The sequence below is a fragment of the Pongo pygmaeus genome, chromosome 22, assembly GCF_028885625.2.
Source record: "Pongo pygmaeus isolate AG05252 chromosome 22, NHGRI_mPonPyg2-v2.0_pri, whole genome shotgun sequence".
NCBI lineage: Eukaryota > Metazoa > Chordata > Mammalia > Primates > Hominidae > Pongo > Pongo pygmaeus.
In genome coordinates this window covers 5,706,120-5,721,565 of record NC_072395.2, presented here as the reverse complement: position 1 = coordinate 5,721,565, position 15,446 = coordinate 5,706,120, and positions in this window count along the sequence as shown.

Genomic DNA, 15,446 nt, shown 5'->3' with positions numbered 1-15,446 from the left:
CACTCTACTTCACCCCATTCCATTACATTCCATTCCATTCCCATGCAGTCCATTACATTCCACCCCATTCTACCCCATTCCATTCCTTTCCATTCCACTCCACGCCAGTGTATTCCACTCCACTCCATTCCAACCCATTCCATTCCACTCCACTCCACTCCATTCCACTCCATTCCATTCCACTTCATTCCATTCCACTCAACTCCACTCTGCTCCACTCCATTCCAGTCCACTACATTCCATTCCACTACATTCCATTCCATTCCTCTCCATTCCATTCCACTCCACACCATTCCATTCCATTCCACTCTACTTCATTCCACTCCACTCCACCCGACTCCATTACATTCCAATCCTTTCCACTACACTCGTTTCCACTCAATTTCATTCCATTCAACTCCACTCCATTCCACTCCACTCCATTCCATTCAACTCCACTCCATTCCACTCCACACCACTACACTCCATTCCACTCCACTCGAATCCACTCCACACCAATCCACTCCACTCCATTCCATTCCATTCCATTCCATTCCTTTCCACTCCACATCATTCCACTCCATTTCATTCCATTCCATTCCACTCCTCTCCATTTCATTCCATTCCATTCCATCCCACTCCACTTCATTCCACTCCACTCCTTTCCTCTCCATTCTATTCCTTTCGACTCCACTCCACGCCATTCCACTCCACTCCATTCTACTCCATTCCATTCCACTCCATTCCACTCCACTCTACTCCGCTTCACGCCATTCTACTCCACTGCATTACATTCCACTCCATTCCATTCCGTTCCACTCCTCTCCAATCCATTATTCTCTATTCCATCCCATTCCACTCCATTCATATCAATTCCACTAAACTCCATTCCGTTCCACTGTACTCCACTCTACTCCATTCCATTCCATTCCAATCCATTCCATTCCACTCCACTCTATTCCATTCTACTCCATTCCACTTCATTCCATTCCATTCCTCGCTACTCCACTCTGTTCCACTCCACTCCATACCACTCTATTGCATTCCATTCCATTCCATTTCCCTAAAATCCACTCCACTCTACTCCATTTCGCTCGCCTCCTTTCCACTCCAGTCCAATCCCCTCCACTCCCCTCCCTTCCGCTCACCTCGATTACACTGCACTCCACTAAACTCCATTCCATTCCAATCCACTCCAATCCATTCCACTCCATTCCTTTCAATTCCATATCACTCCTCTCCATTCCATTCCATTCTCTTCCATTCCACTCCTTGCCATTCCATTCCACTCCAATCCACTCCATGCCATTCCATTCCACTCCACTCCACCCGAATCCACTCAACTCCATTCCACTCCATTCCATTAGACTCCATTCCAATCCACTCCACTCCACTCCACTCTAATGCACTCCACTCCACTCCATTCCATTCCACTCCACTTCACTCCATTGATTCCATTCCATCCCATTGCTCTCCATTCCATTCCACTCCACTTCACTCCACTCCTTACTTTCAGTTGTACTCCACTCCATTGCATTCCACTGCACTCAACTCCATTCCATTACATTACATGCCATTCCACTCCTCTCCACTCCATTCCACTCCGCTCCACTTCACTCCCCTCCATTCCATTGCATTCCACTCCACTCCATTCCCCTACACTCCATTCCTTTCCACTCCACTTTACATCACTCCCCTCCACTCCATTGCATAACATTCCATTCCATTTCACTCCATTGCATTCCATTCCTTTCTTTCGACAGGATATCACTGTCACCCAAGCTGGAGTTCAGTGACACAATCTCAGCTCACATTACATGTAAACTTTCCATTGCATTGCATTCTATTCCCTTGCATTCCATTGCATTCCATTGCATTCCATTCCATTCCATTCTACCCTACTCCAATACATTCCACTCCACTCCATTGCATTCCACTCCACTTCATTCTCTTCCACTCCATTCCACTCACATTAAACTCCATTTCACTTCACTCCACTCCACTCCGTTTCACTACATTCCAATCCACTCCACGCCATGCCACTCCATTGCATTCCACTCCTCTTCAGTCCAATACACTCCACTCCATTCCAATCCATTCCACTCCACTCCATTCCATTCCACTCCACTCCAATCTATTACTTTACAATCCACTGCATTCTGTTCCACTCTGCTTCATTCCACTGCACTCCACTACACTCCATTCCATTCCAGTCCATTCCACTCCATTCCATTCCACTCCATTCCATTCCACTCCACTCCACTGCACTCCAATCAACTCCACTCCACTCCATTCCATTCCACTCCATACCATTCCTTTCCACTCTACTCCATTCCATTCCATTAAACTCCTCTTCATTCCATTGCACTACACTCCATCCCATTCCATAGCATTCCACTCCTCTCCATTCCATTCCACTCCACTCTACTCCATCCCACTTCACTCCATTCCATTCTATTCCATTCCACTCAGCTCCTCTGCTTTCCACTCTGCTCCATTCCATTCCACTCCACTCCATTCCATTCCACTCCATTCCACTCTACTCCACTCCATTACACTCCACTCCACTCCACTCCATTACTCTCCACTCCTGTCCATTCCACTTCATTCCACTCCACTCCATTCCATTCCACTCCATTCAGTTACTCTCCATTCCATTCCATTGCACTCTATTCCATTCCAATTCATTCCAATCCACTCCATTCAATTCCATTCCACTCCATTCCATTCCACTCCATTCCAATCCATTCCACTCTATTCCACTCCACTGTGATCTATTCCATTCCATTCCATTCCATTCCACTCCACTCCTTTCCATTCCACTCCATTCCATTACACTCCATTCCACTCCATTGCACTCTTTTACACTCCATTCCATTATAATCTACTCCATTCTACTCCACTCCACTCCCCTCCAATCCACTCCAATACAATCCATTCCACTCCGCTCCACTCCACTCCACTCGATTCCACTGCATTCCACTCCATTGCATTCCACTCCATTCCATTGCATTCCACTCCACACCCTTACATTCAATTCCACTGCATTTCATTCCATTCCATGCATTTCCATTCTGTTCTATTCCACTCAATTCCACTCCACTCCACTTCAGTCCATTCCATTCCATTTCACTCCTTTCTTTCGACAGGATCTGCGTCTGTCACATGGCTGTAGCTCAGTGGCACAATCTCAGCACACATTTCTCCATTCCGTTCCGCTCTGTTCTGTTCCATTCCGTTCTGTTCCATTCCTGTCCATTCCCCTCCAGTCTGCTCCACTCCACTACATTCCATTATATCCGACTCTGTTCCAATCCATTCCAATCCCCTCAACTCCACTGCACTCCACTCCACTCCATTCCACTCCACTCTATTCCATTCCTCTCCATTCCATTCCATTCCATTCCACTCCTCTAGATTCCATTCCAGTCCACTCCATTCCATTCCCTCCCATTCCATGCCTTTCCATTCCATTCCACTCCACTCCATTCCACTCTGCTTCACTCAATTCCTTTCCACTCAACTCCACTCCATTCCACTCCACTCTGTTCCATTCTTCTCCATCTCCTTCCACTCCATTCCCTTCCACTCCACACCTCTCCATTCCACTCCACTCCACTCCACCCCATTCCATTCAACTCCACTCCATTGCATTCCACTCCACTCCATTCCATTCCATCCCTTTCAACACTTCTCCATTCCATTCCACTCCATTCCATTGCATTCCACTCCACTCCATTCCCTTCTACTCAATTCCACTCCAGTCCACTCCACTACATTCCATTCCATGCCACTGCATTCCATTCCATTCCAGTCAACTCCTTTCCACTCCACACCAATCCCTTCCACTCCACGACATTCTGCTCCACTCCATTCCATTGCACTCAACTCCACTCCATTCCACTCCACTATATTCCATTCCCCTCCATTCCATTGCATTAAACTCCATTCCATTCCATTCCTTTCTCTCCAAAGGATCTCACTCTCTCACAAATGCTGGAGTTCAGTGACACAGTCTCAGCTCACCTTTCTATTCACCATTCCATTGCAATCCGTTCCATCCAATTCCATTCCATTCTATTTCACTCCACTACACTCCAATCCATTCCATTCCACTCCATCCCACTCCATTCGACTCCATTCCACTCCACTTCAATACACTCAACTCCACTCCACTCCACTCCATTCCATTCCTATACATTCCACTCCATTCCATTCCACTCACCTCCATTCCATTCCACTCCATTTCATTCCTATCCATTCCATTCCATTCCATTCCACTACACTCCATTCCATTCCTTTCCAATCCACTCCATTCTATTCAACTTCACTCCATTCCCTTCCACTCCTCTCGATTCCAACCCACTCAACTCCATTTCATTCCTTTCTTTCCACACGACATCACAGTGTCACTCAGTCTGGAGTGGAGTGGCATAATCTCAGCTCACATTACACGTCAACTTTCCATTGCATTGCATGCTATTCCGTTGCATTCTGTTGAATTCCATTGCATTTCATTTCATTCCATTTAATACCATTCCATTCCACCTCGTACCGCTCCACACCACTCCACTCCATTACATTCCATTACATCCGATTACATTCCACTCCTTTCCACTCCTGACCCCTCCAATACACTCCACTTCTATCCATTCCACTCCATTCCTTTCCAATACGATCCATTCCACCGCACACCACACCACCACACTCCACTCCACTTCATTCCATTCCATTCCATCCCATTCCATTCCTCTCCATTACACTCCACTCCACTTCATTCCACTCCACTCAAGTCCACTCCATTCCAATACATGCCACTGCATTCCATTGCATTCCTTTCTTTCTAGATTATCTCACTCTGTCACCCAGCCTGGAGCACAGTAGCACAATCTCAGCTCATATTTCACTATTCCATTCTCTTCCATTCCATACCATTCCATCACATTCCACCCCAGTTCATTCCATTCCATTCCATTACAGTCCACTCCACTCCACTCCACTTCAGTACTTTCCATTCCAGTTCACTTCACTCCACTGCACTCCATTCCACTCCACACCACTCCAATCTATTCAATTCAACTTCACTCCACTCCACTCCATTCCATCCCACTCCATTCCACTCCACTCCGTTCCATTCCACTCCATTCAACTCCACGCCACTCCGTTCCATTCCACTCCATTCCACTCCACTCCGCTCGACAGCACTCCACTCCACTCGACAGCACTCCACTCCACTTCACTCCACTCCACTCCACTGCACTCCACTCCACTCCATTCCAGTCAACTCCACTCCATTCCACTCCACTCCACTTCACTCCTCTCCACTCGATTCCACTCCACTCCACTTCACTCCTCTCCACTCGATTCCACTCCATTCAATTCCATTCCATTCCCGTCCATTCATTTCCACTCCACTCCATTCCATTCCACTGCATTCCATTCCATTCCATTCCACTGCATTCCATTCCATTCCATTCCACTGCTTTTCATTCCATTCCACACCACTCCTTTCCATTCCACTCCACTCCATTACACTCCACTCCATTCCATTCCACTTCACTCCAATCCACTCCACTCCATTCCATTCCACTCCATTCCATTACACTCCATTCCAATCAGTTGCACTCCATTCCACTCCATTGCATTTCAGTCCACTCCGTTCAATTCCATTACACTCCACTCCATTCCACTCCCCTCCACTCCACTCCAGTCCACTCCAATCCAATCCATTCCACTTCACTCCACTCCACTCAATTACGTTGCATTCCACTCCATTGCTTTCTACTCCATTCCATGACATTCAACTCCATACCCTTCCATTCCATTCCATTCCATGTCATTCCAATCGATTCCATTCCACTCAATTCCACTACGCTCCACTCCAATCCATTCCATTCCATTTCACTCCTTTCTTTCAACACGATCTCCATCTGTCACAAGGCTGTAGTGCAGTGGCACAATCTCAGCACATATTTCTCCGTTCTGTTCTGCTCCATTCTGTTCCATTCCATTCCAATCCATTCCACTCCACTCTACTCCAACCCACTACTTCTATTTCATCCGATTCCGTTCCACTCCATACCACTCCCCTCCACACCAGTATACTCCATTCCACTCCACTCCATTCCATTCCACTCAATTCCATTCCATTCCATTCCATTCCATTCCATTCCACTCCTCTAGATTTCATGCCGCTCCACTCCATTCCATTCCATCCCTTTCCATGCCTCTCCATTCCATTCCACTCCAGTCCATTCCTTTCTTCTCCACTCAATTCCATTCCACTCAACTCCACGCCATTCCACTCCACTCCATTCCATTCCATCCCATTCCATGCCTCTCCATTCCATTCCACTCCACTCCATTCCTTTCTGCTCCACTCAATTCCATTCCACTCAACTCCACGCCATTCCACTCCACTCCATTCCATTCCATATCATTTCATTCCATTCCATTCCACTCCACTCCATTCCATTCAACTCCACTCCATTCCATTGCACTCCACTCCATTCCATACCATCCCTTTCCACTCCTCTCCATTCCATTCCGCTCCACTCCATTGCATTCCACTCCATTCCATTCTACTCAACTCCACTCCAGTCCACTCCACTCCATTCCATTCCACGCCACTCCATTTCATTACACTCCTGTCAACTCCATTCCACTCCACACCAATCCATTCCACTCCACGACATTCTGCTCCACTCCATTCCATTGCACACAACTCCACTCCATTCCAGTCTCTTCCATTCCATTGCATTCCACTCCATTCCCTTCCATTCCTTTCTTTCCAAAGAATGTCACTCTGTCACAAATGCTGGAATGCAGTGACACAGTCTCAGCTCACCTTTCTTTTCATCATTCCATTGCATTCCATTCCATCCAGTTCTGTTCCATTCTATTTCACTCCATTACATTCCACTCCATTCCATTTCACTCCACTCCATTCCATTCGACTCCATTCCACTCCACTTCAATCCACTCCACTACACTCCACTTAACTCCATCCCATTCCATTCGACCCCATTCCACTCCATTCCATTCCACTCCACTCTATTCCATTCCACTCCATTCCATTCCTGTCCATTCCACTCCATTCCATTCCACTCCACTCCATTTCATTCCATTCCATTCCACTCCAATCCATTCCATTCCTCTGCATTCCACTCCATTCCATTTCATTCCTCTCCACTCCAATCTGCTACACTCCACTCCATTCCACTCCATTCTATTCCACTCCATTCCATTCCAATCCACTCCACTCCACTCCACTCCACTCCACTGCATTCCTCTCCACTCCATTATATTCCACTCTATTCCACTCCAATAAACTCCACTCCACTCCATTCCATTCCACTACACTCCATTACATTCCACTCCATTCCACTCCATTAAATTCCATTCCTCTCCATTCCACTATGCTCCACTCCATTAGACTCCATTCCAATCCACTCCATGCCACGCCACTCCATTCCTTTCCACTCCTCTCCATTCCAATACACTCTACTCCATTCCATTCCATTTCACTCCACTCCATTCCATTCCTTTCCAATCCACTCCATTCTATTCTACTCCACTCCATTCTCTTCCACTCCTCTATATTCCAATCCACTCTACCCCATTCCATTCCTTTCTTTCTACATGATATCACTGTGTCACCCAGGCTGAAGTGGGGTGGCACAATCTCAGCGCACATTACACGTCAACTTTCCATTATATTTCATGCTATTCCATTGCATTCCATTGCATTCCCTTTCATTCCATTCCATTCCATTCCATTCCACTTAATTCCATTCCATTCCACTCCGTAGAAATCCACACCACTCCAGTCCACTACATTCCATTACTTCCGATTCCATTCCACTCAATTCCACTCCTCTCCTCTCCAACGCACTCCAGTATTATCCATTCCACTCCATCCCATTCCAATCTGCTCCATTCCACTGGACACCACACCACCACACTCCACTCCACTTCATTCCATTCCATTCCAACCCATTCCATTTCTCTAAATTCCACTCTACTCCACTTCACTCCACTCCATTCCAGTCCACTCCATTTGATTCCATTCTATTCCATGCCACTGCATGCCATTCCATTCCTTTCTTTATAGAGAATCTCTCTCTGTCACCCAGCCTGGAGTGCAGTGGCACAATCTCAGCTCACATTTCATTTTTCCATTCCTTTCCATTCCATTCCATTCCAGTCCACTCCACTCCATTGAATACCACTCCACTCCACTCCACTCCACTGCACTCCATTCCACTCCAGTCCACTCCACTCCATTCCATTCAACTCCACTCCACTCCATTCCACCACATTCCATTCCACTCCACTCTGCTACATTCCACTCCATTCCACTCCACTCCACTCGACTGCACTCCACTCCACTTCACTCCACTCCACCCAACTGCACTCCACTCCACTCCTTTCCACTCCACCCCACTGCACTCCACTCGATTCCACTCCATTCCATTCCATTCCATTCCACTCCCCTCCATTCAATTCCACTCTACTCCATTCCATTCCACTGCATTCCATTTCATTCCATTCCATTCCACTCCACTGCATTGCATTCCACTCCACTCCATTCCATCACATTCCACTCCACTCCATTCCATTCCACTCCATTCCACCCCATTCCATTCTGTTCCACTCCACTCCACTCCATTCCAATCCACTCCACTACATTCAATTCCACTTCACTCCATTCCATTCCACTGCATTCAATTCCACTGTATTCCATTCCATTCCATTCCACTGCATTCCTTTCCATTCCATTCAGCTCTATTCCATTCCATTCCATTCAATTCTATTCCATTCCATTCCACTTCACTCCATTCCATTCCACTCCATTCCATTCCATCCCACTCCTCTTCATTCCATTTCACTCCAATCCATCCCATTCCATAGCATTCCAGTCCTTTCCATTCAATTCCACTCAACTCAATTCCCTTCCATTCCACTCCACTGCATTTCACTCACTCCACTCCATTCCACCCCACTCCATTCCACTCTACTTCTCTCCACTGCATTTCATTACACTCCACTCCACTCCACTGAACTCCACTCTACTCCACACCACTCCATTCCATTCCACTCCACTCCACTCCACTGAACTCCACTCTACTCCACACCACTCCATTCCATTCCATTCCATTCCACTCAATTCCATTCCATTCCTTTCTTTCAACAGAATCTCACACTGTCACAAAGGCTGGAGTGCATTAGCACCATCTCAGCTGAACTTTCTTTTCATCATACCATTGCATACCATTCCATCCCATTGCATTCTATTCTATTTCACTCCACTCCACTGAACTCATCACAATTCCATTCCACTCCATCTCATTCCATTCGAGTCCATTCCACTCCACTCTACTCCACTCTACTCCACTCCAGTCCACTCCATTCTACTCCATTCCGTTCAATTCCGCTTCACTCCATTGCATTCCATTCCTTTCTTTCCAATGGATATCACTGTGTCAGCCAGGCTGTAGTGCAGTGGCACAATTGCAGCTCACATTACAAGACAACTTTCCGTTACATTGCATTCTATTCCATTACATTCTATTGCATTCCATTCCATTCCATTCCATTACATTCAAATCTATTCCATTCCACTCCGTTCCACTCCACTCCACTCCACTCCACAACACTCCACTCCACTCCAGTCCACTCCATTATATTACATTCCATTGCATTTCACTCCGTTGCATTCCATTCATTTATTTCGACAGTATGTCACTGTGTCACCCTGGCTTGAGTGCAGTGGCACAATCTCAACTCTCATTACATGTCAACTTTCCATTGCATTGCATTCTATTCCATTGCATTCAATTGCATTAAATTCCTTTCCATTCCATTCCATTTCATTCCATTTCAGTCCATTGCATTCATTTCCATTCCATTCCACTCTGTTCCACTCCACTCAACTCCACTACATTCCATTATATCCGACTCCATTCCATTTCATTCCTCTCCTCTCCACTCCAATGGACTCCACTCCACTCCATTCGACTCCATCACATTTCATTTTGCTCCATTCCACTGCACTCCACTCCAACCTAATCCACTCCCCTTCATTCCATTTCATTCAATTCCATTCCCTTCCTATCCACTTCACTCCAATCCACCTCAATCCGCTCAACTTCAGTACACTCCATTCCATTCCACTCCAATCCATTACACTCCGTTACATCCCATTTCTTTCTTTTGAGACTATCTCACTATGTCTCCCAGCCTGGAGTGCAGTGGCATTATGTCAGCTCACATTTCATTATTCCATTCCGTTCTATTCCACTCCATTCCATTCCATTCCACTCCATTCCATTCCACTCCATTCCATTCCATTCCATTGCACTCCATTCCACTCCCCTCCAACCCACTTCACTCTACCCCATTCCACTCCATTCCGTTTCATTCCATTCTAATATGTTCCATCCCACTATGTTCCATTCCTTTCCTTTCCATTCCATTCCATCCCACTCCACTCCATTCCACTCCCTTCCATTCCACTCCTATGCACTCCACTCCACTCCTCTCCACTCCACATCACACAAACTCATTCCACTCCATTCCATTCCATTCCATTGCACTCCATTTCACTACACTCCACTCCATTCTATTCCACTAAACTCCATTGCAATCGACTACACTACACTACATTCCATTAAACTCCACTTCGTTCCACTGCACTCCTATCTACTCCACTCCATTCCATTCCATTCCAATCCAATCCATTCCCTTCCACTCCATTTATTCCAATCCATTCCATTTCTTTCCAATCCAATCCATTCTTTTCCACTCCACTTCATTCCAGTCCACTCCACTCCACTTCTATACACTCCACTCCACTCTACTCCACTCCATTCTCCTCCACTCCATTCCATTCCACCCCGTACTATTCCATTCTGTTCCATTTCACTCCTTTCCAGTCAAATTCACTCCAATCCATTCCGTCGTTTTCCATTACACTCCTCTGCAACCAATCCATTCAACTCCAATGCATACCACTCTACTCCTCTCCATTCCACTCCACTTCATCCCATTCCTCTCTAACACAATTCATTCCACTCCACATTCCAATCCACTCCATTCCACTCCATTCCATTACACATTCCTTTCTTCTTCCCATTCAATTTCACATTCCATTCCATTCCATTCCACTCCATTCCACATTCCATTACATTCCATTCCACTCCATTCCACATTCCATCCATTCCATTCCATCACACATTCCATTCCATTCCACATTCCATTCCATTCCATTCCACATTCCATTCCATTCCATTCCACATTCCATTCATTTCTATTCCATATTCCATTCCATTCCATTCCAAATTCCATTCCATCCCATTCCATTCCACATTTCTTTCCACATTCACTTCCATTCCATTCCATTCCATTCCATGTTCCATTCCATTACATTACACATTCGATTCCTTCCATTCCACATAACATTCCATTCCACTCCATTCCACATTCCATTCCATTCCATTCGACATTCCATTCCACATTACATTCGACATTCCACTCCATTCCATTCCACATTCCATTTTATTCCATTCTATTCCACTTTCCATTCCATTCCATTCCATTCCACATTCCATTTCATTCTATTCCATATTCAATTCCATTACAATCCACATTCCATTCCATTCCATTCCATTCCACATTCCATTTCATTCTATTCCATATTCAATTCCATTTCAATCCACATTCCATTCCATTCCATTCCACATTTCTTTCCACAATCCATTCCATTCCATTCCTCATTCCAGTCCATTCCATTCCACGTTCCATTCCATTCCATTACACATTACATTCCCTTCCATTCCACATAACATTCCATTCCACACCATACCATTCCACATTCCATTCCATTCCATTCCACTTTCCATTCCACATTCCATTCGACATTCCATTCCATTCCATTCCACATTCCATTCCACTCCATTTCATTCCACATTCCATTTCACATTCCATTCCACATTCCATTCCATTCCATTCCACATTCAGTTCCAATCCTCTTCACATTTCACATTCCATTCCATTCCATTCCATTCCACATTCCATTCCTTTCCTTTCCATTCCACATTCCATTCCACATTCCATTCCACTTTCCATTTCATTCCATTCCACATTCCATTCCATTCCATTCCACATTCCTTTTCACATTCCATTCCACATTACATTCCATTACCTTCCACATTCAATTCCAGATTCCATGCCACATTGCATTCCATTCCATTCCACTTTCCACTCCACATTCCATTCCACATTCCATTCCGCATTCCATTCCATTCCATTCCACATTCCATTCCACATTCCATTCAATTCCTTTCCACATTAAATTCCACATTCCATTCCACATTCCATTCCATTATACGATCCATTCCACGTTGCATTCCACGTTCCATTCCACGTTCCATTCCACGTTCCATTCCATTCCACGTTCCATTCCATTCCATTCCACATTCCATTCCACATTCCATTCCACATTCCATTAAATTCCATTCCACTTTCTATTCAAAATTCCATTCCATTCTATTCCACATTCCATTCCACCTTCCATTCCATTTGATTAAAATCCACATTAAATTCTATTCCTTTCTATTCCACATTCCATTCCATTTCATTGCATTCCAAAATCCGTTCCTCTCCATTCAACATTCCATTCTTTTCCATCCCACATTCCTTTCCATTACATTCCGCATTCCTTTCGATTCCATTCAAAATTCCATTCCTCTCCATTCCACATTCAATTCCACATTACATTCCATTCCATTCCGCATTCCATTCCATTCCATTCCACATTCCATTCCATTCCATTCCTTTATAATTTCCATTCCATTCCATTCCACATTCCATTCCATTCCATTCCACATTCCATTCCATTCCATTCCACATTCCAATTCACATTCCATTCCAACTTCCATTCCATTCAATTCCATATTCTATTCCACTTTCCATTCCACATTCTAATCCACATTCCATTCTGCATTCCATTCCATTCCATTCCAGATTCCATTCCATTCCATTCCGTTCCACATTCCATTCCTTTCATTCCACATTCCATTCCATTCAATTCCGCATTCCATTTCACATTCCATTCCACATTGTATGCCACATTCCATTCTAGATTCCATGCCACATTCCATTTCATTCCATTAAACATACCATTCAACATTCCATTCCACATTCCATTCCACATTCCATTCCATTCCATTCCATATTCCATTCCACATTCCATTCCAAACAATTGCAGTCCATTCTATACCATTTGACATTACATTCCACATTCCATTCCACATTCCATTCCAAACAATTGCACTCCATTCTATTCCATTCCACATTACATTCCACATTCCATTCTAATCCATTCCACATTCCATTCCACATTCCATTCCATTTCATTCCACATTACATTCCATACAATTCCATTCCATACCACATTCCTTTCAAATCAAGCCAACATTCCATTCCACATTTCATTCCATTCCTTTTTACATTCCCATCCATTCCATTACTTATTATATTCCATTCCATTCCACAATCCATTCCACATTACATTCCATTTCATTCCACATTAAATTCCATTCCATTCCACATTCCATTCCATTCCATTCTCCATTGCATTCTGTTCCCTTCCACATTGCATTCCATTCCATATTTCTTTCAATTCCATTCCATTTCATTCCAAATTCCATTCTATTCCATTCCGTTCCACTCCACATTTCATTCCACATTCCATTAAACATTTCATTCCGCATTACATTCCATTTCATTCCACATTCCATTCCCTTCCATTCCTTTCCACATTCCATTCCATTGCATTCGGTATTCCATTCCATTCCATTCTGCATTCCATTCTATTACAATCCGCATTCCATTCCATTCCATTCCGCATTCCATTACATTCCATTCCGTTCCACTCCATTCTACATTGCAATCATTTCCATTACGTTCCGCATTCCATTCCATTCCATTCCATGTTCCATTACATTCCATTCCACATTCCATTAAATTCCATTCCACATTCCATTCCACTCCATTCCGCATTCCGTTACATTCCATTCCGTATTCCCTTACATTTCATTCCATTCCATTCCATTCCTTTCAACATTGCATTCCACCCCATTCCATTCCACATTCCATTCCATTCCATTCCTTTCCATTTCACATTGCATTCCATGTTCCATTCCACTTTCCATTCCACGTTCCATTCCACGTTCCATTTGACGTTCCATTCCACACCTTTCCACTTTCCACTCCATTCCATTCCACGTTTCACTTCATTACATTCCACATTCCATTCCCCATTCCATTTCACACTACATTCTGTATTCCATTTCGAATTCCATTCCATTCCATTCGACATTCCATTCCACATTCCATTCGACATTCCTTTCCATTCCATTCCACATTACATTCCATTCCATTCCACATTCCATTTCGTTCAATTCTATATCTCATTCCATTCCATTCCACATTCAATTCCATTCCATTCCTTTCCACATTCCATTCCACATTCCATTCCACATTCCATTAAATTCCATTCCAATTTCTATTCAAAATTCCATTCCATTCTATTCCACATTCCATTCCACCTTCCATTCCATTTGATTAAATTCCACATTAAATTCTATTCCTTTCTATTCCACATTCCACTCCATTTCATTGCATTCCACATTCCTTTCTCCGCCATTCAACATTCCATTCTTTTCCATCCCCCATTCCTTTCCATTACATTCCACATTCCTTTCGATTCCATTCCAAGTTCCATTCCTCTCCATTCCACATTCAATTCCACATTCCATTCCATTCCACATTCCATTCCATTCCATTCCACATTCCATTCCATTCCATTCCTTTACACATTCCATTCCATTCCATTCCACATTCCATTCCTTTCCATTCCACATTCCAATTCACATTCCATTCCAAATTCCATTCCATTCAATTCCACATTCTTTTCCACTTTCCTTTCCACATTCTAATCCACATTCCATTCTATATTCCATTCCATTGCATAGCAGATTCCATTCCATTGCATTCCGTTCCACATTCCATTCCTTTCATTCCACATTCCATTCCATTCAATTCCGCAATCCATTACACCTTCCATTCCACATTCTATGCCACATTCCATTCTAGATTCCATGCAACATTCCATTTCATTCCATTAAACATACCATTACACATTCCATTCCACATTCCATTCCACATTCCATTCCATTCCATTCCACATTCCATTCCACATTCCATTCCAAACCATTGCACTCCATTCCATTCCATTCCACATTACATTCCACATTCCAATCCAATCCATTCCACATTCCATTCCACGCCATTCCATATTCCATTCCATTTTACATTAATTTCAAATCCAGCCAACATTCTATTCCACATTTCATTCCATTCCGTTTTACATTCCCATCCATTCCTTTACTTATTCCATTCCA